The following is a 23,977-nucleotide window of genomic DNA, read 5'->3' on the forward strand; positions in this document are numbered from 1 at the left end:
CTGGGTCTGATCAGCAAGAAGCCTCCCTACACCAGATGATCAGACAAGATGGTAATATTTATACTAGGGCTCTGCCAAAAAAGCCCATTTATATGAACCAGGTGAGCATCACCCCTGCCCTTCCATCCAGGGAGGTAGTTAAAAATAGCAGGTTTCACCACTATCTGCTGAGGGTATCATGGTAGCGGTCTCTTTTTTGGGGAGCTGGGAGGGATTGTCATTGTTGCCACCAGACTGACTGGCTGAAATGAGGAAGGTAAGTGCTTAGCAGGGTGGTTAGGCTATACTGGTGCTGTGCATTATGTGAGGGTGGGGTGGATGCCAACTAAGCGTAGGTACTCTAAAGGGAAGGGATATTGTGACTAGGTAAATTGGATTGGTGACATTTATAAGAGGCATTCACAAAATGAGCAGAAAAAAGTGGTTTGGGCTCCTGAAATTGGTATGGAGGAGAGTCAATGCCTCTTCCTTTACAGCAACCCCTTTAGCCCTCATGAGAGCATGGTTGCTGGGTTGTATCTGGGAGTTGGCTAAGACCAGGATGTGTAATGAGTATCAGTGAGTACATGAAAAGAGTTATGGAATCCCTGCACTGTACCCATTTTCTCATCTGGGTACTCCCAGATATTCAAGAATCACAATGTACTAATGTAGTTTTAATTAGGCTGCAACTTGTCCTTGATCCAGCATACTGGACAATCCTGATAAGATAACTGGATGTTCTCTTCTCTATAAAGGCAAAAGCAGTGCATGTTTCTATTTATCCCTAATAGTCAACAACATTTGGACTAATATGTAAATATTTGTAACACCTGCTGAGTTTGAGTTTGCATGTGTTTTATAAACCTAAACAATAAGGTTACGTTCCTACTGACTGGTAAATTTTCAACCCTATGATGGCAAAGCGAATGTGTGAACAACATTTGCATTAACTATTTTTTTTCTGAAATCCAGTTTTCTTTTCCTCCTTCCTCCCCCCACACACATGCACACACATAAGCACATCCCACACTAGGACTGATCTGTTGCATATTAAAATCACTTGCAGTTTTTCCACTGATTTTAGTAGAGTTAGGGTCTGTACATTCGGGATGATTCCCGCCCCCTCCCCCATATGTTAAGAAAAAGTTTGGGATTCCTTCTGAGACCTCTTCCACCTGGTTTATCTAGATTATTTTATGTTCTGGGAGAACACTTTGTTCATTTCTCTGGGATATAAAACACTCAAGTTTGACTCCAGAATTATTTTTATCACTCAGGTTCTTTTATATGGCATATCACAAAGCTATGCAGGGTTGATAAGCTCACATATATAAAGCAATGGTGGGCAACCTGCTGCACATGGGTAGCTCCATCAGGTTAAGACACTGGTGGGCCCCCAGACAAGTTCACCTTACATCTGCCCACAGTTCTCCATTCATGGCCAACAGGAGCTGTGGGAAGTATCAGCCAGCAAGTCCCTATTGTCTGTACTGCTTCCCACAGCTTGCATTGGCCAGGAACAAGAAATTGTGACCAATGCAGATTGCAGGTGGCTATTTCTGTGGATGCAAGATAAACAACCTTTCTGGCTTATACTGATGAGTCATGTGCAGACCCTGGGCTTCAGGTTGCTCACCACTGATATAAGTTGTACCTTTCCCTTAATATATATTTACATATCTCATCACATTTATATATTATGCCTCAGACTTTATTGTCTTGGGGTATGTCTACATTACCCCGCTAGTTCGAACTAGCGGGGTAGTGTAGGCATACTGCACTTGCAAATGAAGCCCGGGATTTGAATTTCCTGGGCTTCATTTGCATAAGCGGGGCGCCGCCATTTTTAAATCCCCGCTCGTTCGAACCCCGTGCAGCGCGGCTACACGGGGCACGAACTAGGTAGTTCGAACTAGGCTTCCTAGTTCGAACTACCGTTACTCCTCGTAGAATGAGGAGTAACGGTAGTTCGAACTAGGAAGCCTAATTCGAACTACCTAGTTCGTGCCCCGTGTAGCCGCGCTGCACGGGGTTCGAACGAGCGGGGATTTAAAAATGGCGGCGCCCCGCTTATGCAAATGAAGCCCGGGAAATTCAAATCCCGGGCTTCATTTGCAAGTGCGGTATGCCTACATTACCCCGCTAGTTCGAACTAGCGGGGTAGCGTAGACATACCCTTGGTTACTTCTGAAGTGGTGGGAAGGGGCATGCTGTGGGGGACAGAATGGACAGCCTGACAGGATTCCTGGGCCAGGTTGTACAACTGCTGTGGCCAGGGACGGCCCAAGGCCCGGGAGTGTTTCAGACCACTGATCCTGTCCATTGTTAGTAAATAGTTCTGAGTGTTCTCTGTCTTACCTTAGTTGGCTCAGAATTCTGTCATTTTCAACCCAACAGACTGTTTACCTAACTGCTTCTGTTTTCCAAGAAATGAAGCCTCCCTCCAGGTGTTAGTAATTGAGGCCTAGAATGAATAATTTGGGTTGGGGGGGAGGGGATTTTTCTTATCTAACACTGTGTACTTGACAGTAATTTTGTACATTAGCTAAATTTTCAAAAAAGCACCTTTGTACTTTCTCCCTGTGCTGCTTGGGAGAAACTCCCTGGCTACATCTACACTTGATCTTCCACAAGAACTCTTTTGCGGCAGAGTTCTTGCGTTAAAGTATTTGCGCAAGAGAATGTCTACACTGGCATGTGCCTTTGCGCAAGAGATGTGCTTTTGCGCAAGAGCATCCATGCCAGTGTAGACGCTCTCTTGTGCAAGAAAGCTCCGATTGCCATTTTAGCCATTGGGCTTTCTTGTGCAAGAAATTCATGTTGTCTGTCTGCACTGGCCTCTTGCACAAGAACAGTTGTGCAAGAGGGCTTATTCCTGAGAGGGAGCACTGATTTCATACAGTAGAACGTCAGTGTACTTGCGCAAGAACTTGGGGCCAGTGTAGACAGGAAGCAAGTTTTTGCGCAAAAGCAGCCACTTTCGTGCAAGATAGCGCCAATGTAGACACAGCCCCTGTAAAACATCTGAAAAACTAACTCATTATCCTCCTTCCAATGCCTCCTTAAAGCTCTCCTTTTCTGTGATACCTTGACAACAATTAGGTCATTACTATGTGGAGACCTCTGCCTAACATCCTAAACAATAGTCCTATCTTTTTATATTTTCCTGTCAGTCTGTCTAATAGATTTTTAAGCTGTTTAGGGCAAGTTCTGTCTTTTGTTCTGTTCATACAACCACAAATACAATTGGGATCCAGTTCATTACTCAGGCTCCTATGCACTGTGGTAAATAATTTCCCCTGTTTTGAGTTTTATAGCAACCGAGAAAAGAAAATAATTTAAACGGAGAATTTAGGACAAGGAACAAAATGTCAAGGGGAGCTTTGCAAAATTAAACTTCTAATTTTACACTGATCAGATTTCAAGCTGATGGTATCCTATTAAGCAGTCTTTTGTAGGGAGAAGTCAAGGGCTTGCAATCCTCCAATCAGGGGCAAGCTCTTCTCCTGCAGTATATGGTTGGAGTAGCCCGATTGGCTTTTGGTTGAATGGAGGTTCTGTGTCTATTGACTTACAAACAACCTTTGAGAAGTGTTTTTCACATGTACTCCAGCTGCTACCAACTAATTTACCCTGGAGGCTGAGTTGTTCCAGATTCCAAAAGTGATAATTCTGAGAACTGTGGGTAAGGTTACAATAGGTGTGCAGCTTAATAGGATGTTGAAACAAGAAAGATTGTATCATGTGTAAAGGACTGCTTTGGTTCAGTTTGCTGCTCTGCCACTGACTTTCTATATGATCTTGGGCATATCACTTCATCTCTCTTGTGCGTAAGGTACCCATCTGTAAAATGTGAATAATAACAATTCTTCAACTGTTGTCTCTTGTATAGGAAGAGTATGAGATACAGAAGGCACTCAGACCTATGATAGGCTGCAGAACACAAGTGTAAAATACGTGATTATGATGAAAATGTAATAGGTAAAATAATAATGAACAGAAATTAGGACAAAAAGTGTGTGTGTGTGAAGAAGAAAACCATAGATGTATGATCTGTTATACATCATTGTTACAAATAATACTTAATAACCGCTTAAAGTAACAAGATTAAAACTTGACAAAATCATGCCAACTGAATTTCAAACCATATTACTGATGACACTTATCCCTCATATTTCTAGCCTAATGAGGCAGAAAGGTAGCATGGATGTGTAATTATTTATGTGCATATGTAACTATATTTACAGTCTTGGACAGAATTAGAAGGAGACTTTACACAGTAGGGCACTTCATTAAGGATACAAAAAAGGGGACAGAAAGCGGGGCGGGGGGGGTGGAAATGGATATGGAAGACACTAGCATAGTATCTGAAAGTGAAAACAAACATCAATTAATCCATGATCCACCAAATCACAGGTACATATTTAAATTTGAGCATATGCATAGTCCTATAGCGTTGATCATTAAAATGTGAAACTAAAATGCAAAGACATGTAAAATGTTTAACCAAAAAAAAAATTAATCCCCTCAAAAATTGATATGTGTGCTTCCTTAAAAGAATGGATTTGGAGGAAATTTATGATAAAAGAAAGGAGGGGGTATTGATAATAATGCATTTTATATAATGTTACTACACTTTCACATTGAAAAGGAATGTGTTTACATTGCAGATGGAAATGAAAATTTTAAAAAGTGAATGACTAACAGAAAAGAACTACAGAAGTTAATCAAAACAGTACTAGAAAGAAATTAACTAAATGGGACTACTGGTGACATTTATTTCAGCTGGATTTGATTCTTTGAAAAGATTGAAATAAATAAAAGAACACGGGGAAAAATTGCCAAGTACATTTCCACTTACACTACTAATAATCAGATAGCACATTCCACCCAAAAGTTTAATCTTTTAAATTTTCCAGCTCTGTATTATCAGGTAATAAGCTGATGTGGAGCTAGAATTAGAACATATTTGTTCTAATGTCAGCCATGTTGATGTATAGGTGAATGAAGTTCTCAGATAACCATTATTCCTACATGAACATGTAATGTGTAATCAGTCCTGAGGGAGGAAACCCTATAACATTTCTCATGCAGTCAGGAACCTGCCAATTGGGCTTTCTGCATGTTTTTGGAAAAGAAAAAAAAATTGAATCAATCCAAATTGCAGTATTACTATTAGGTTTAATTGGCAACTCTTCTTATTAAAGTAGTCCAACCCTTCCACTTAGGCAGCCATGTTTTCAGTTGCTTATAAGGTTAATACAGTTTAACCACATGGGCTTTATGATTTCAGTCAAAGTTGTTAAGCCATTTTCAAGAACAAAGCTAAATAAAAATGTGTTGCACATGTCAAAATATTCTAATGACGGGTTCTTTCAGAAGTGCTAGTGTCCTCCTTTTTTTGGATCAGGGACTTGAAATTTGGTGGAAGAGAGGTGGCCTTTTTTTCACGAATATGCCTTTTGGTATTCATGTGAAAATCTACTCAAATATGGCTACAGTTTGTGGCTTTGAAAAAAAATCACACTGTGCATGCACTGTAAAGACTGAATAGAATTAACATTTCCAAAAATTTTGTCCATAATTTCCCTGAAATTGCTGCTGTGGTCCGTGTCATGACTGTAACTGAAAGTTTCTGTGTTCCCAATTCTCCCCTTTGCAGAAAGTCGGAAAGTACAGATGAGGAAGCTTTTTGATTTGATGGAGAGGGGACAAGAGACTGCCAGCAGCTGGGGGACCATGTGAATAGAGTGGTAAAAAAAACCTGGGGGAGAGATTGGGAGTGTGTTTAATACAATTTAAAGATAGCAATAAAGACTTTGCATTACTAAGTCTAACATCAGCTGTGAGACTAACTACTCTACGCATGTTAAAGATGTGGTGAAAAAAATACTTATGATTAGGAGGTCAACATTAACCTCCTGGATTATGTGAATTGTAAATATTACCACCATAATAGATCAGTAAAATTGATTAGATATAGTAAACCTACATTTCAGGATGGGGTGACATCAGATTAATGTTTAACATAAAAAGTTGTGTAATTTATAAGGTAAATAGAATGCTGGATAGATAAGTGACTTAACAGCTGGATAAAAATGAACAGATAGCAATTGAAAAGAGATTAAAACTGAAGTACCTTTAAAAAACAGACTCAATACATCTCATTCTTATAATACATAAAATATCTAGACTACTAAAAACAAAAATAGCTTGCAGTTCATAGTTTTACTTGTAAATATAATAAAGGGAATTATGCAATTATACTTCAAAAATTAATTTCTTAGTTGGATGAACTAGAATTCCCCTCTGCTTATCTAATGTAGTTTATGTTTTCCTGATCCAATAAACGGTTCACTCATTTATTTCAACAGTAAAGGAAATGATTTGGTGGCTATTCTGAAAAAATATATATTTAAAGCATCAACCCAATGTATGGCTGGAGTAAAACAAGTTACTGTACTATGATGGGTTGTTTCAACAGAAGAATAAGACATAAGACATGATACTGTTACTTTATAAAGTAAGGTGTTTTTTTTTAATTTAGGAAATTGTCATATATAGTTTTTAGAAATCCTGATGCTGTTTTTAGTATTAGCCTCATGAATCCACCAGCATGTATCACTTGGATTGAAATCCAGCATGATTATACACAATTTTTTCTTCTATGCATTAGATAGCTACCCAAGAAGCCCATCATTCTTTCATTTCATGTGATTTGATGATCAGTAGCAGACCCCAACTAATATGTTTTCTCAGTTAGAAGCTTTGCTCTATTCGCATTCAAAATAATTTGAGCCCTTTTTTCCTATTCAGTCTTTCGAATATAGGTTTATAATAAATCGTTTTGAGTATTGCAATCATGAATGGCTTCCCATGAAGTTTTGGTAACACCAGGAAGATCAGATTTGTACTCATAAGAAGAACTGTAGTTACTTTATTGATTAGCCAGACTCCTAGAATGGAAGTCTTCTCTTCATGCCCTTTCGTATCTTGGTTGATTTGTGTTCTAAATATTTCAAATTTTGTTCTAAATGATCTGTGTTGTCACTCTCCCACTTTTGTTGTTAAATATTTTCCTGTTTAGACAGCCTATCCACTAGAGGCTTGCATTCCATTCTCCTGAGATGGAAGCTATAAAAACTGTAAAGCCTCTTCTCCCCATAGATGGAACAACCTTTCCTAAAAATGAAACACTCTTCCTTACACCACTTCTCTTGCAAGCAGTTCACTTCCTAAACTCATCAGTCATTTATCTGTAAGGCAAGAAGTGTATCTGAGATGATCAGTTGGACATTGTTCTCCTTTAGCACCTTCCTCAATAATTTGTGAGGTATCTGATTAAACTGTAATATTAGTGGTGATATGTACTATCACCAATGGACTGTTGACCACTGACTTCAGAAGTCTATTTAATCTTAAATGCCAAATCTCATATTTTGGCATTGAGAAAACAATAGCCATCCTACTGTCTGCCCCTCCTTTGCTCAAGGGTGATTCACTGATTAGGTCTCTAACCTCCACTTTGAGAGAGATTGGATCAGCCACAATCATCTTGTGTTAAATTGGTAAATCACTATTAAGTGTTTTAATATCTTTTTTTCCCTTCCAATGCAAGAATCTCTTCTTCCAGTACAGTTACCACCTTGAACTTCATACACAGGAGGAACCTTCTGGCTTCAGGCAGGGTAAAAAAATAAAATTTGTCAATTGCAGATTACATGGTCACTGATCTGTTTCTGGTCCTTATGGTACTAAGCTTGGAACTCAACTTAGAAATAAAGTTCCAAAGAACCTTCACAAACCTCTTCCAAAACTTCTGTTTGCTTGGCAAGTTTGTGACTTCATAGGAAATGATCATAAAAAGTGCAAATCAATGCAATATCATATGATTAATGTAGAGTTTAATGAATCATCTATATCCTAAAAAGTGCCACATGATTTAACAATGTGGCAGCATCTAGGATCATCTCTATTGAATCATCCTGATATTGGGTCTCTGCATATTGTAAATATTTACAGTGTATTAACAGGTGTGCTAGGATTTTTGTTAGCTCCCATCAATAGGTCAGGTTGGAATATTTCTCTTGGCAAAACCTATTGGACCTTTGGATAGAGACAAATTGCACAGAAAACCTTCAGATCAGCCAAACTGAAGAAGAAAGGTTGTTATTTGATGTACTGGGAAAGAGGAGAAAAGCTGCATTTTTATATAGCGTGTGTGTGTGTCCTATGTACAGAGCAGGATACAGAAAACAAATTTAACCTATAAATATGAAGATCAATTCAGAAGTTGCAAATGTATACTTCAGTCATGTTTTTCACAACACAAACATATATTGAATGTGCCTTTTTATAACACATAATAATAGTACTTTGATTTTCCCTGGCATTTATTTTGACATTTTAATTCTAAATCTTTCATTTTAAAAAAAGTGAATTTATCATCTTTACAGCAAAGTAAAAACACATACTATGTTTCCTTTTGGGATTTTGTCACTATTTTGCTCCTTACTTTTGTGACTTATTATCTTTTCTAGTATGACATTCCTTTTAGAGGTATGAATTAGCATATCATTTTTATAGAATCAAAAGTTCAAGATTTTCCCTGCAGACTTGGAGTATATAGGGCAATGTATTGGAGAGTTTAATATTATGAGCTAGGAAAAGTCTCATGCTGTCTTGGCTATAAATAAATATAAATGTTAAAAATCCAAATTTATATATCTGGAAAACAAACATACATTTAAAATCAGGACATTCAGAAACCAGCCACTCCAATCTTCTTTATTTCATTAAATGTTTTGGGGATGTTCGAAGTTTTCTTGAAAAAAAAACAACTTGTTTTTTGTTTGTTTGTTTGTTTGTTTTAGCACACAGAAAAGCCAGAGACTTCTAGGGACTTTTCTAAATTTGTTGAATTTGGATAGAAAGCACTTAGATATTACAGTATTGTAACCTGAGGTAGATAGACACAGAAAAATATAGTATTGGTATTTAGAAAGAAAATACATAATAGAAATTAGCTGTCTCCCAGCCACTCCTTTCATATTATTCCTACATATACCTCTTCTTGCTATAGGCAAGGTTGGAAGAGGGGTAGGGAAGGGAAGCAGAATTGGACACATTCTTCTGCCATTGTCGTTAATAATGAGCTAATACTTCAGTCTGACTTTAAAGAGATGGGACATAAGGTGGTTTTTCTTTCTTAGCATTGCTTCCTAATTCCACCTGAGATGATGATTGCATTATTGGCAGATTAATCTAGACCTGCCACACTAGACAATGTTAGGCTATTTATGGGGGAAAGGCCTGAATTCAGCATACTATCACCTTTAAGAAAGGAAAGAATTAGAAGTGATTTAAAAACATATGCAATATTTCAGCAGGTATTACAGTTATATGGATGTCAGCATGCTGCTGAGCTCTATTAGATTATTATGATAACTTTAATTTGTACTGGAATGTCTTTGCAAAGGCCTCCTCTGTCATTCTTTTAAGAAATTAAAACATTTTAAAAGCAAAACTGTGAGAGATTGCCCAGAGAGCAGAACTGAAAAGGCAAATTTTAACAATTGTTTCTGAGACTTCAGAGGGAAAAGTGTCACATTTTTATAAGCTCTGTTTCCACAGGCATATAAACAACTCATCATCACCTATCAGAAGTGGGATTTGAAATTGAAGTTCAAATCCTAATTTTCTGTGTTACAGGGTCTCCAATCTTCCATAGAGGGTTATTTAGCACACTTACTAAACAGTGTTGTATTTCACAAACACCTAGCAAAATAAAGATGCCTCATGAGGGCAGGAATGAAAATCAATTATTAATGTATATAGTCTTTTAAAAAAAACCTCTTTAAATAATATTTATAGAACATATTCTAGCCTAGATGCAATTCACCTTTCATATATTAATTATAATAGCTTTCTAGTACCTCCAGAAATAAGTCCCTTTTTATCTGTAATTTATAAATGAGGAATCTGATAAAGAAAAGTGATATGCCTGAGATATCCTCTAGACAGGAACAAAACCAAGTTAACATAGTTCTGTTTGCTGCTTTTTCCAAATGATCAACCTCATCTCACTCTTTCCTGTTATAACTTTAAGTTTATAAGTTGTTGTTGTTGTTGTTTTTGCTAAAGTGGTGCCAAATAACGAAAATGGCATTAGAGTCTTTGAAAGGAGTAGTACAGCAACAAGAGAAGAAAGTTAACTCTCTGGTCCATATTTCTTGCATGATTCAGCATTAAAACTAAAACTGTGCAATAGTTCCAGTTCTATATTGTTATAGAGTTGCAAAACAGCATTTAATGATTTAGAAAACACAGAATCATATATGTAATGCTGGAAGGAACATTAAAGGAACTCCTGCAATACAGAGGCAGGGATTAAATATCTCTAGGTCATATGATGAGACACCCATACTTTGGTACATGGAATATCAAGCACAGAGTTGTGATTAACAATAATAGTACTATCTAAAAACTGAGGGAAGAATATAAGCCATTATAGTAATATGTTATACCTATAATATGCCGTAGATATCTGTCTTCATGTTTAATATAAAGAAATTCAGAAAAATCTCCATGTGTATTGGAGTACAAATCGAGAGGAGGTAAACTGAAATTTTACAAAACAAAACATTCAAACTTATCAGAGAGATGAAAGATGAAGGATAGCCTGTTTTTGATATTGAGATTACAAGGAAAAATTCAATAGTTCACCACAAACAGACTGCAGTGAGGCTAAGGGAGAAAAGGAGCACCACACAAACCTTTAGGTTCCTCTAAATATGTTACAGATGACCAATACCAACATGTGTTTATGCCTCCTTGATATTTCACAATATATGGAAGTGTCAAATGCTATGTTCCTTTACTAGTTACTCCCTGAGGAAGTGGAGTTAAGCCAATCTTCCTCCTTCCTTACCCATTAGGGGAATATCACTTATAATAACATTAGAATGTCACATTTTCTGAATGGAATCAATTTCTCTATTGCATCAAAATGGAAGTGTGGTGCCTTTTAATATCACTGCCTAAAACTTTCTATTGAATCCACATAACATTATTATCCGAAATGTTCCAGTGGTGAAAGCTACTGAATTTAATATTGATACATTGTATTTTACAACTTTCAGCACATTTAATATAAACATGAGTTTTATTTTCAGTGTTTATTGACATCTCAAGTACCAGGTATTCTTGCTGACATATTGTAATTTAAGATATTCTAAAAGTACTATATTCTCTAGTGGGGAAGTGTGAAGAATTTAATTCTGCTTAATTCAACTGGTCATGATGGTTACGTTCATTTAGATAGACTGTATTTACTTATTGATATCCTAATGAGCAATTTTTCAGAAGAATCTGATATTGATTCCACAAAAAATGTTTCACATATGCTTCATCTAACCTGTCAAAATGCTCACTCTTAACAATAAAGCTCTAATTTTAATCATGTTTTGGGTTGATTTACATTGACTCCAACATATGTGCCTAATCTGGTTAAAATAAATGTGAATATCTTTATTTATATAGGCAATTCTGATTAGAGAATCTACATTATTTTTTAAAAACAGTTGTTTTCCATTTTAAAAGTGTGTGGTGTGTTACAAAAATGTAATTCTAAAAGAATATGTATTAAAATATTCCGGGTAACTCTAGTCCTTATATAACAAATTTACATATACATACATGTTTGCAGAATCAGCATCTTACAAGGAACTATGTTAGTTATCATTTTTAAAGTTAATATGACTTGAACATGTACAGTAATGAACTAGTGAAGCCCTAAGACAGCCTCTTTTATAAATGAATCGCTGACATTTCTTAAAAAACAAAGTAAAAGAGGAACAGCTTTATTTCAGTGACTCTTGCACTGAAAGATTTCCCAGTTTTGTAGATTTACTTGCTCACACTGTCATTTTTAATCTATTAACTGATTATATAGACTCTGAATCATGGCAGCCAGTGCCTTCTGCATCCATACAAAAAATCCAAAGATTTGTCAAGTGCACAATTAATAATGCAGACTTGACTTTTGCTAATAGAGTATAAAATCAAGGAAGAGCTTGAGTGAAAACAATAGGGCTACAATGCAAATGCAAACAAAATGTCATTGTTCTGCAAATGAATTTTAATAACCTCTACTCTTTCCTCCTTCAAATCTTTTCTAAGAAACAACCTCTACAGTGATTCCCATGGTTGGGTGCCTAATGATAATTGCTTGGCAGATGGCTTATTAAGATTCATTAATATTTCTTTGTCAATTTCTTAAATTCTCCCCCGCTTTATTTTTGTCTCCTTAGTTATTGCTGTACCCCTTTTCTGTCTTCTCCTGCTGTTTTTTAAAACTCCCTCTTCCATCTTGCTCCAATCCTGCAAATGACTTCACAAGAGTCTACTGCTGTACCCATGCAAAATCCCATTGATTTTAGTTGGACTCCACACCAGCACAACATGGAGCGCAAATGGAATAACTTGCAAGATCTGGGCCTATGACCATTAGCTACTTGTGGCAAGAATTTTTTTTAAAATTGAAATTGCCCAGCACAATTAGGCCCTGTTTCTGATTTCAGCTTCTGGCCATTACTGTTGTAGTAATGACTTAATACATTGATCAGTGTATGAGATCTGTTCATGGATGCCACTATAGGAAATGCAAAGTACTTTTACTGTTAGCTTATTATAATTGGTCAACCTTAGATAGAGCAAAAGGGATATATTGGTACCTAATAATTCAGCCATCCCTCAGATCTAATTTTCTTTATTGTACAGTATGATCTCCCTATATTTAGTTGGCGTAAAAGTGATAAGAATGGCCATACTGGGTCAAACCAAAGATCCATCTATCCCAGTATCCTGTCTGCCAACAGTGACCAGTCAGATGCCCCAGAGGGAGAGAACCGGTAATCATCAAGTGATCCCTCTCCTGTCATCTATTTTCAGCCTCTGACAGAGGCTAGGGACACCATTCCTACCCATCCTGGCTAATAATTACTGATGGACCTAACCTCCATGAATTTATCCATCAGATTTTGGCTTATTAAGAAAAGAAGGATAGGTCACTTCAGATGTATCATCCACAAACAAATCTCTCACATGAGGAGTACAAAAGCCTGTCTTGAAATCACTTTCACAGAGCTGGCCCTATGAAGGAGCTTCAGAGTTATTGTTCCAAAACTGAACCTGATCAATGCAGATAAATGTTCCAAAAGCCATGGTCACTTTGAATATATGTTTTCAACAAGGCTTTAAGTATTCTTTGTTTCCTCTCCAGTTCAGATGATTCTGATGAATATATTGATGTGCATGGAATTGTGTGATTAGGTGAAATAAACTGAGATTTCTTATCTCATGTGATACTTGTCATTTTTGGACACAGATACAGCTCTTCAGATTTCAGTCTCCAGAAGCACCATAGATGTTTGTAATACTTTCAAAGGGAAATCTTTGTCTTACTTTGAACTGGTTAATAATGACTTTGATTGATTTCAAATTTCACTCATCTTCTTACAAATATTTCTGAAAGTTTGTTTGTTTGTTTGTCCTGAAAGATCTCCAAAATGGTAAGAGCTAGAAACACCAAATTTGCACAGATACTACTGATTTCCTAGCTTAAATAACTGGATTGGTTATATCTCGAAATCAGTTCCCCCAATTCCCCCAGAGCCCCAATTGGGCCCACTGATAATTAGCTTTTAGTAGCGCCTGATCATAGGCATTTGCTGGACTCTTCTGTTAAGCATGTCACATAAACTGCAACTATGAGATCCTAGAGGATAAAGCATGTGGGCACCTGCAGCACCATCAAGGGAAGGCCCATGGGGGAGAGGCTGCAGTGGGGGCAGAGAATCAGCAGCCTTCTCTGTACTAGGGCACCAGCAGGTCTCCAGGACAGACCCAAATGTGGCTGATGCTGGCGGGGGTCTAGATTTGCTAATTTTGGCTAGGAGAAGCCTCCAGCTATCACAGTGTTTCAACATCGTTATGCAGCTGAGCTCCGACTGAACCCCTTCTGGAAATTAAAGTTGCTTCCCTCCCCCCACAGCCAAATGAGCCATCCCACCACTCACCCTCCTTTGGGCTGCGTGCGTTTTCCTGGCAGGGCTGTGTGCATTATCCACAAGTGACACGGGCACTATGCACTTTGCAGGATTCAGCTCACAGTACAAAGAGTAGGTGGGCAGGAGGACAAGGTTTTGAGCACCATAGAGCCTGAGGAGGACACAGTACACTCAGAACACCCTGTTCTCATTAGAACAGGTACGTTCAGGTGCTGAATGTTCTGATCATCTAGGGTACGTCTACACTACAGCGCTAATTCGAACTAACTTAGTTCAAATTAGTTAATTCGAACTAAGCTAATTCGAACTAACGCATCTAGAACTAAAAACTAGTTCGAATTAGCGTTTTTCTAATTCGAACTAGCGCGTCCACATTAAGTGGACCCTGAACCAGGCTTAAGGATGGCCGGAAGCAGTGCCGGCAAGGCATCAGAGGAGGACTTAGAGTGTGGAGATGCTGTCTCAGGCTAGCCGAGGGCTGTGCTTAAAGGGTCCCGACCCTCACCCCGAACAGACAGTTCTCAGGGTGCCCCGCTTGCAAAGCAGTCCTGGCTTGGATTGCCCGGAGTACCCACACTGGGCACATCACAGCACTTGGCCATCAGACCGGCTGCACTTGCCGCAGGCTGCCATCTGGGGAGAGGGGGCAATTGGGGGGCTGCAGGAGAGCTTCCACCCCCAGAAGCCCGCAGAGCCAGTCCAGTCCTCCCCATCGGGGGCGCGTACCCCATTCCTCCCTCACCTACTTCCACTTACCCTTCCCTAGCCCCTCTTCTTGATGTACAAAATAAAGGATAATTGTGTTAAAAAAATGGAATCTGTCTTTATTGAACAAAACTGGGGGAGACTGGGAAAAGGAGGTGGGAGAGGGGAAGAGAGAGGGTGGGAGAGGGGAAGAGAGAGGGTGGGAGAGGGGAGAGCAACTAAAATGATCAGGGGTTGGGAACAGGTCCCATATGAAGAGAGGCTAAAGAGACTGGGACTTTTCAGCTTAGAAAAGAGGAGATGGAGGGGGGACAAGATAGAGGTCTCTAAAAGCAGGAGTTGGGTGGAGAGGGTGCATACAGAAAAGTTCTTCATTAGTTCCCATAAAGAAGGACTAGAGGACACCAAAGGAAAGGAATGGGTAGCAGGCTTCAAACTAGTAACAGAAAGTTGTTCTTCACAAAGCAAAGAGTCAACCTGTGGAACTCCTTGCTGCAGGAGCCTGTGAAGGCTAGAACTAGAACAGAGTTTAAAGGGACGTGAGATCAAGTCATGGAGGTTGGGTCCATGGAGTGGTATTAGCCAGGGGGTAGGAGTGGTGTCCCTGCCCAAGGTTTGTGGAAGGCTGGAGAGGGATGGCATGAGACAAATGGCTTGGTCACTGTCTTCGGTCCATCCCCTCCAGGGTCCCTAGGGTTGGCCACTGTCGGCAGACAGGCTACTGGGCTAGATGGACCTTTGCTCTGACCCAGGACGGCCATTGTAAGCTCATTGTAAGTGTAGACATACCCCTAGAGATCACTAATTGCATATGGTCTGAAGGTGTTTCACTTTGATCAAATCAACTGGTCCAGCTGCCACTGGGAAGTACATTCAGGTTGCCCCATGGAACATGCACTGAAGGCACTCAGGGAGTGGCTACTTGGGGAGCAGTCATTTGCTGCTGCTGCAGAGCCCAAGAGACATCCTCTCCATTTCTCAGGGCTTCTGGCGAGGAGGCTGCAGGCATTGGTTTGCATAGAGTCTTTAAGGGAAGATTGGCCTTCCTGATTTGTGGTATTTGTCGTTTTGTGAGCACATCACTAGCTATGCTAATTTCTTAAAGTATTTCCAATAAAATATGCTATCTTAATGTTATTGACGTAGTTCATTCATCACATCTTTTACTATATTTTCCCTGGGCGATGCGGGGAATTTCTGTTAGTATTAAATATAAAGGCTCCTCCAGACCTCGGACTAATATATTCAGAAGTTCGTCTTCCATGTTAACGAAAATGAGACTTGTTGTCAGAAGTCAGCTGTAACAACTTGCTAAGCAGGAGCAAAAGCAAATCTACTGTGTGACTAACACAATATATAGAAGAAGCCAATGTACTTCTTCCACTCTTGTCTTCTCTTCTGCTTGAGAGATGTTGTATCTCTCAAGCAAAAACCTCCTGCCTGTGTCATTGTTAACCCCAGTGCTCTCCTTTGATATTTCAGGGTGTGTCCAGTTCAGTTTATTACAAAAATTGTAGAACTCTTGATGGTATCAGCCTTAAGTGTCTTTTGTTGTATGCTGTACTCTTGGGGCTGCCATGTTGGGCGTTTCTTTTATTATGCAGTTACATGACAAATAAGGTACTCTCATCACTAGAGGGAGCACTTGTCCTAAAATACAAGAGCTACATATTGTATAGATCTATGCATTTCCTGCTCAAGAATGAATCTGATTATGTTTCCAAAGCAGAATGGAGTGACCTAAATCAGAAATGAAATGACTAGAAAATGGGTTTTCTGAGAGGATATGGATTGCAGAGCAGGAATGAAAGAAGTCAGGGAGAGAAGAGGTATATAGGAAGGAGGCAGAGATGCAGCTTAATGCAGATGGCTCAACTTGGTGACACTCTATACAGCAGTACCATGGGGAGCTGAGGACTGGGGTATGTATGTGTGGTAGCAGCATAGGGAAATGTGAGTTCTAGGGAAACTAAGCAGGGCTAAAGACCGTCAGCAGAGCTTTGAAGCAGCATGACAGGGGCATCAAGATTTTGGAGAGGACTGAGACAGGGAAATTGAGCAAATATGTGGGGGAAGAGGTCTGTGTGTGCTCAAAGTGGGTGGAAGAGGACAGTTGAGGCTGCAAAGGTGGTGTGAGGCTACAGATGCAATCTTCTGTACTAAGACATGGGAAGTTGAAATGGCTACTCAAGGAAAGCTATTTCAAATCTCTGGTACACTGAGACGGTAACATAATATGGGTGTTCTTGATGCACCAGTGCCTCCACTCACTGAAACTCTGTCCACTCCCACTTCATCTCCACTCATCTTCTTTCTCCCACAACACTAACACCCTTCCTCATTTCTCTCATCCCAGAGAATGAGGAGCTCCGAGGTGCAGGAATTGTTAGACATGGAAGTCTAATTTTACCTTCGCTATTTTTGAACATTCAATCTTGACAGCTCAACAAAGTATACTAGCTCATCTATCTATCTATCTATCTATCTATCTATCTATCTAACCTGCATTCTATTGCACCATCCAGAAGAGCAGTATCAGATAAATAAATCACTGTAAATCACTGATCAGATTCACTGTGTGTGCATCTAAAGTCCTGATCTTGAATTCAGTGGCTCCAGGATCAGACCCTGTATACCCACTCATATCTTTCTGGTGAAAATCACTAGTGGGACATGGATGAGCACTTAAAATGTTAATACCTGGTGAACTGGTCAGTATTTCAAGAAATATCATTTATCTTTGCTAATGTCTCATACCATCACTTTATGTTCATTCAACCATACAATATCCTTTTTATAGGAAGTTCTCCATACTCATGTACATATTTTAACTGTGGATAATTTCTCTGTCTCTTATTTCTATTTTGATACCACACTTCCTTAGTGGTAAAACTTCTTAAAACATGATTTTCAATTCAGACTCCTTATATAACAGGAGAAATTATGCATAAACTAAAGTTCATTTCTCCCTTATTGGTAGGGTTTTTTTTTCCTATTGGAAAGAACATTGCTGTGAGTTGGCCCACGGACTAGGGTAGGGGAGAGCGATAAGGCAAGATGAATTTATGAACAACTCTCTTTTCTTCCCTTGGGTATGTTATCTTTTGAAGAGAAGCTCTGTAGAATCAGAGAGTGTGTACCACTTTCTTCCCTTTCACTATTCTCACTCCTCTACCCCCTAACATCTAGCCTCCTCTCTGTTCAAATCTAAGACACAACACCTCATTGGGATCCAGAGATGGGTTGGAAGACAGACATCTTTGCTCTCTTCCAAGAGGGGGAAAGCTACACGTGGAGGTATCTCTCTGATCTTAGCTAATGTATTTATTTTTATACATTTTGAAACAGGTATCGTTCTATCCTGTTTGAAGGAGTTGAGGATGCCTATGCAAAATGATGGTGGTTAAAAGTAAGTTTTAGCTGCCAAATAGTGATGCCTAGTGAATCATTCTACTTAAGCATGTTAAGTCTTTGCCAGTTGCTTTATTCCTTTCACATTTGCAAAGATCTTGTTTCTGTCCTCACAAGTGCAGCTGTTTTCCTGTTGAAGTCTAAAATGGGTAAACGTTGGTACAAACTCATTTGCATCAAAAATACCAAGTTGATCTGAAAGTAATCTAAGAACAAATAGCCAAGGCTTCAGAACATATATTTGGCTATATTCTCTTTTAATGAATATTAAATGAGAGTCCTCATAATTAAGACACCGTTATGGTCCTTGTGTTTTGATGTTAAAACTGTCAGATTTGTATGTTAAGGGTTTGAAGGTATTTTTAGCTATTCATTATTAACTACTAGAAGATAGTTTGCCACAGGTTTTGTACCTCAGGGTTTTATTTAAGGCTCATCATATTGTTAATTAAAGAAAAACCAGTTCCAAATATCCCTAAATGTACTTGAAGATGAATGTGTATCCAATTCATTCTGAAATGAATGTGTATCCAAATTTTATGTCTGGATATTTATCTGGTTGAATCAAATCTGGAATGCTGAATATTCCCAGTTATGAGGTGAGATTGTATCTTGCCCTATTCACCAAGGCAACGGATAATAGCAACATAAGGACATAGTGTAGCTTTAACGTGGAAGGTTAAAGAGAACCATATCTGTGGAGTAGCAAGGGTGTAGAAGTGTGTAATGGTGGAGAATTTCTACAATCTGCACAATGTGCTCACCACCATGGAAGGGTAGCTAACCTTGGTCAGGTAAAAGACAGGAACAGATTGCATCTCTCCCTAGAACAAGTGTCTTGCTCATGGGGATGCACAATATGTGCTATCTCTTCCTCAGAGTTTAAAGTAAAAGCATAACTGTGCCCATAACAAGTGGGAAGAAAGTGTTGAGCAAAATTAGTCCACAAGCAACTCATGTATATTATATGTTTGCACCAAAGTATTCACTGGTTTTTAAAAGAAAATAACATTTATTATGAAGAACCAGTTTGTTTTCAGTTGACTGGAAGACAGGAAAAAACTTTAAATCAGAGCCTTCTGTGGCGTAGGTAGTTGGCTCACCATTAAGATTGATTCTAATACTGAAAATGAACCAAGCTAGTTGTCTGTGCATCTGGTCCCTGGAATAAGACTGTGGTGTAAAGAGAACAACTTTTCTAGGAAGAAACAATATAGTAGGATTGATTATTACTGTCTCTTTTTAGGTATTTTTCCCCACCCTGGATTACCCGAGAAATGAGAATAAATTACCTCACTTCAGAAAGAAAAGAAAAAAGAAATCCTCATCAAGGCTTTTGTGTCACATTAATTTTAAAATATGTTTTGTGAGAAAAGATAAAGTTGGTGATAAATTGACTGTGTTGGGTTGATTTTTACTCTAAATCCACTCTGAAAGGATTGCTATAAGTCTTATTAAAATAGCAAATATTTTAAAATGGTAATGTATGGCCTGTCTCTGCAATGGAAACAAATTATACATTCTAAGTGTAAGGAATAGAATTTTGTGCTATTGCCATTAACAAGTTATTCCAGCAAAGGTGCTTTTGGAGTAATCAGTTATAAAATGCACATTATTTGTATTATGGTAGAGACCTCAGGAGGGATGAGGGCCTCCAATTGGAATGGACAAGTCAGAGATTAAGAGAAAAGATGCATTAGTTTCGCCATTTTACAGATGGGGAATTGAGGGATTAAATGTTGCACAAGGTCACAAATTGGGTCAAACATAGAGGGCCATCCCTACCAATTGCGGTGCCCTACACAACCCAAGAACCTGGGGAGAAGAGGAGATGCACTCAAAGACTGCAAGGCTGGTGGTTCAAGGTCTGTGGTGGGCAGGTTCCAGAGGCTAGAGTTACAGGAGTCAGAAGCAGGGCAGGAGGCTCACCTGATAACAGGAGAGATGATGGGAGGCCCAGGTGGCAGCAAGAATGACTGTTTCTTCTTCCTTTGTGGAAATAGCTGGTGAGCAGCAACCACCCAACCTCTGCATTTTGCAGCCTGGGCGAGAACTGATGGGGGCCGATGTTGACAGCGGGGATTGGGCCTGCCCCAGCACTCATCAGTGGTGGTGGTAAATGGAGAGATCCAGCGCCAGCCTGCTCTGTTCCCCAGCTCCCAGACAAGGACTGGAGGGGTGTGTGGAACCATCCCCCTTCATTCCTTGGCAATGGGAGGGGGAGAAATACAGATGGGAGCTGTGATTACAGGAGCACAGTGGATTGGTGCCAGATTGCTCCATTTCTTGCCACTGCTAGTGAGTGTGAGGTGTGGGGGTGACCCCGATGTCAGAGTCAGCCATCCCTTGATGGTCCCCTGGGCAGCATGTCTTGGGAGAGGAGGTGGAATGGGGGCAGGGCAGAGGGTGTCCCAGGCCCCACACAACCCTGCTGAGATCAGGCTGGGGAGGGGAAAGCTAGAGGATGGGGCTGGCCGCTTAAGCCAGAGGTGATGCATATGCCATGTACTGCTGTGTAGGGCCCCATGAAATATGGGACAATGTGGTGCCCCAAATTTCATGGTTCTCTAGGCAGCTGGGTACTTTTCATATTGGTAGGGATGGTACTGCAAGGGGGGTTACACTGTGATATGCCACAACTCATTTTGTAAAGGTGTGGAAGATGTCCAGTATAGGCAATTCATGGTGAAGGAGTATGCTGATTATATAACATGAATCAGTAGAACATTTAAAGGAGATATTTTTTAGTGGAATGGAAATAGGGGAAGTTCAGAATTTCTGTGATGGTACTGCAGAAGGTTGCAACTCTTCAAAGGGGGTGGGGAATTGCTGAGGACTAAGCAGTGGGTTGGTTGAAGATCCGGCTAGGTAAAGAGGAAAGGCTGACTGCTGTGCCTCCTCCCTGGTATATGTAAATTATTGAATTGTCTTCACTATACACTTTATCTGCCAGGTACTCCCTGACATTTAGGAATAAAGTTGTATCCTAAATTAAACCTCATGTTCTGGCATCCACCTTTTTAGAAGGTCTTCTAAGCCTCAACCTAGCCTTTACCACTAGCAGGATCATTTTCAAAGCCAGGAAGAGCTTTCACAGTTGTGATGTGATTATTTCTATGGCTACTAGAAAATTAGTACAGATATTCCCTTTTAAAAAAAAATCATTGCAAGCCAAATTTTGCTAACATGAATATTCATGGAAAATAAATAAAAGAGGTCAGAAATTTTGAAATGAATTTGTGGCTTTTATTCAAATGAACATTCATAATATATTTTTCAGCATTTTCCCAGCTCATCTCATGATTTGAAGTATTCATAAAGAGAGTACCGGATAAAAACAACTCTTTCAGTTTTACAAACAATATTAAGTGTGGAAGACTGAAATTTTCCAGCAGAAATTGCAAATCATTAACCAGGGTTAAATTATGCCATTTACATCAGTAAACACAACTAATCACTCTTGAAATACATAAAACTGAGTTTAGGTTGGCTCCCTGGGAACCTGGACTGATGTCAAACCCATTGTCATCAATTGAAGCCTTTCCATTGAAAGTGGTCCTTTAAATTTTGAATCAGGCTTAAGATGCTGTGTCTTGTGTAATTTTCCTCTCAATTCTGCTGATTTAGTATTTTACATAGAAGATGTGATGATGTCTTTTTCCCCCTTCTGTGCCAGGCACATACCATCTCTTATCCCTAGTATCACACAATTGGTTAAACTTAAGTCCTGTAAAAGTCTCGGGGGGGGGGGGAGGGAGGGGAGGGATAGCAATGTTAGTCTGTAACTTTATAAAAAAAAGAGAAGTCCTTTTGCACCTTAGAAAATGAACAAATATATGTAAACCTCCCAATTTTTAATAGAAAAAAGAAGGGAGAGAGGGAGGAAAAAATACCTGTCAATTGTAGTGTCTGTGCTAATGAGCCTGAGTGGACAGTCCTGTATGATGTGACCACAACACAAGGCAGAAGGATAAATAACCTCTTAGAAGATGAGAGGGAGAGAGAGAAGAAAAAGAGCATGTTGATGACAGACTAAGAATAATTGCATGAAGAGTACAAAATACTGCGGTGGTAGTATTGAGAGGAGGAAACAAAATGACATCATTTCACAGGAACAAGGGGGTAACTATTTTGGATCTCATGCTGGATAAAGATGAATGGAATTAATAACTGGACTAGAAGCTGGTGGTAGTTTAGGGACTTCCGTATACTCGTGACTTGAGAATGGGCAAACAGACAACAATCCTAATCCTTTACAATTACAGATTCAAGTTTGGGGAAAATTGATTGGCAGGAAGATCTTGGAGAGAAAAATGTGAATGAAAATTTGGAATGAGTTTCAAAAAATTTTAGTTAAAATAATTTCATAGTCAAAAAGAGAACAGCTTTGGCTAAACGCGCATCCTTGTTTAGTCAAAAAGAGACTACAATGAGAAATATAAAAGCATCTATCAAACGGAAAAAGGAGGAGAAAACAAATGATTATAAATTAGAACTTATGAAGTACAGAAAAATTATCAGGAAAGCTAAAGACACTGGGAGGAGCGGGACATTTCATGACCTCAAGGCTCAGGACAATAAGGAGGATATTTCTGAAGTGTAAATATCTCAAGTGTATTGAGATCAAAAGACAACATAGCAAAGATATAGGCCCATTATTAGGCGAAGATAGTAAAATTATTAATGATGCAGGAAAGGCAGAAATATTAAAATATTTCTGTTCTCTACTTGAAAAGGAGCAGGATGATATAATCACTGGAAGAACATTTACTAGAGTTATAAAATATTGTTTTCACATAGAAGGCCTGGATAACTTGATCCTGAGGATCCTAAAAGGAGTCTGGACCAATTATGTTAATTTTTAATAAATTTTGGAATACAAGGAAAATTCCAGGAGGCAGGAAGAGTGGTAATTTTCTTTCAAAGCTCCAAAAAGTTAATCTGGACAACTTAAATACTAAAACAGTTAGCATGACATCATAGAATCATAGAATACTAGGACTGGAAGAGACCTCGAGAGGTCATCAAGTTCAGTCCCCTGCCCTCATGGCAGGACCAGATACTGTCTAGACCATCCCTGAGAGACATTTATCTAACCTACTCTTAAATATCTCCAGAGATGGGGATTCCACAACCTCCCTGGGCAATTTATTCCAGTGTTTGAACACCCTGACAGTTAGGATCTTTTTCCTAATGTCCAACCTAAACCTCCTTTGCTGCAGTTTAAGCCCATTGCTTCTTGTTCTATCCTCAGAGGTCAAGATGAACAAGTTTTCTCCCTCCTCCTTATGACACCCTTTTAGATAGCTGAAAACTGCTATCATGTCCCCCCTCGATCTTCTCTTTTCTAAACTAAACAAACCCAATTCCTTCAGCCTTCCCTTATAGGTCATGTTCTCTAGACCTTTAATCATTCTTGTTGCTCTTCGTGAGACCCTCTCCAATTTTTCCACATATTTCTTGAAATGCAGTACCCAGAACTGGACACAATACTCCAATTGAGGCCTAACCAGCGCAGAGTAGAGCGAAAGAATGACTTCTCGTGTCTTGCTCACAACACACCTGTTAATACATCCCAGAATCATGTTTGCTTTCTTTGCAACAGCATCACACTGCTGACTCATATTTAACCTGTGGCCCACTATAACCCCTACATCCCTTTCTGCCGTACTCTTTCCCAGACCGTCGCTTCCCATTCTGTATGTGTAAAACTGATTGTTCCTTCCAAAGTGCAGCACTTTGCATTTGTCCTTATTAAACTTCATCCTATTTATCTCAGACCATTTCTCCAATTTGTCCAGGTCATTTTG

The sequence above is a fragment of the Pelodiscus sinensis genome, chromosome 5 (assembly GCF_049634645.1).
Source record: "Pelodiscus sinensis isolate JC-2024 chromosome 5, ASM4963464v1, whole genome shotgun sequence".
Taxonomy (NCBI): domain Eukaryota; kingdom Metazoa; phylum Chordata; order Testudines; family Trionychidae; genus Pelodiscus; species Pelodiscus sinensis.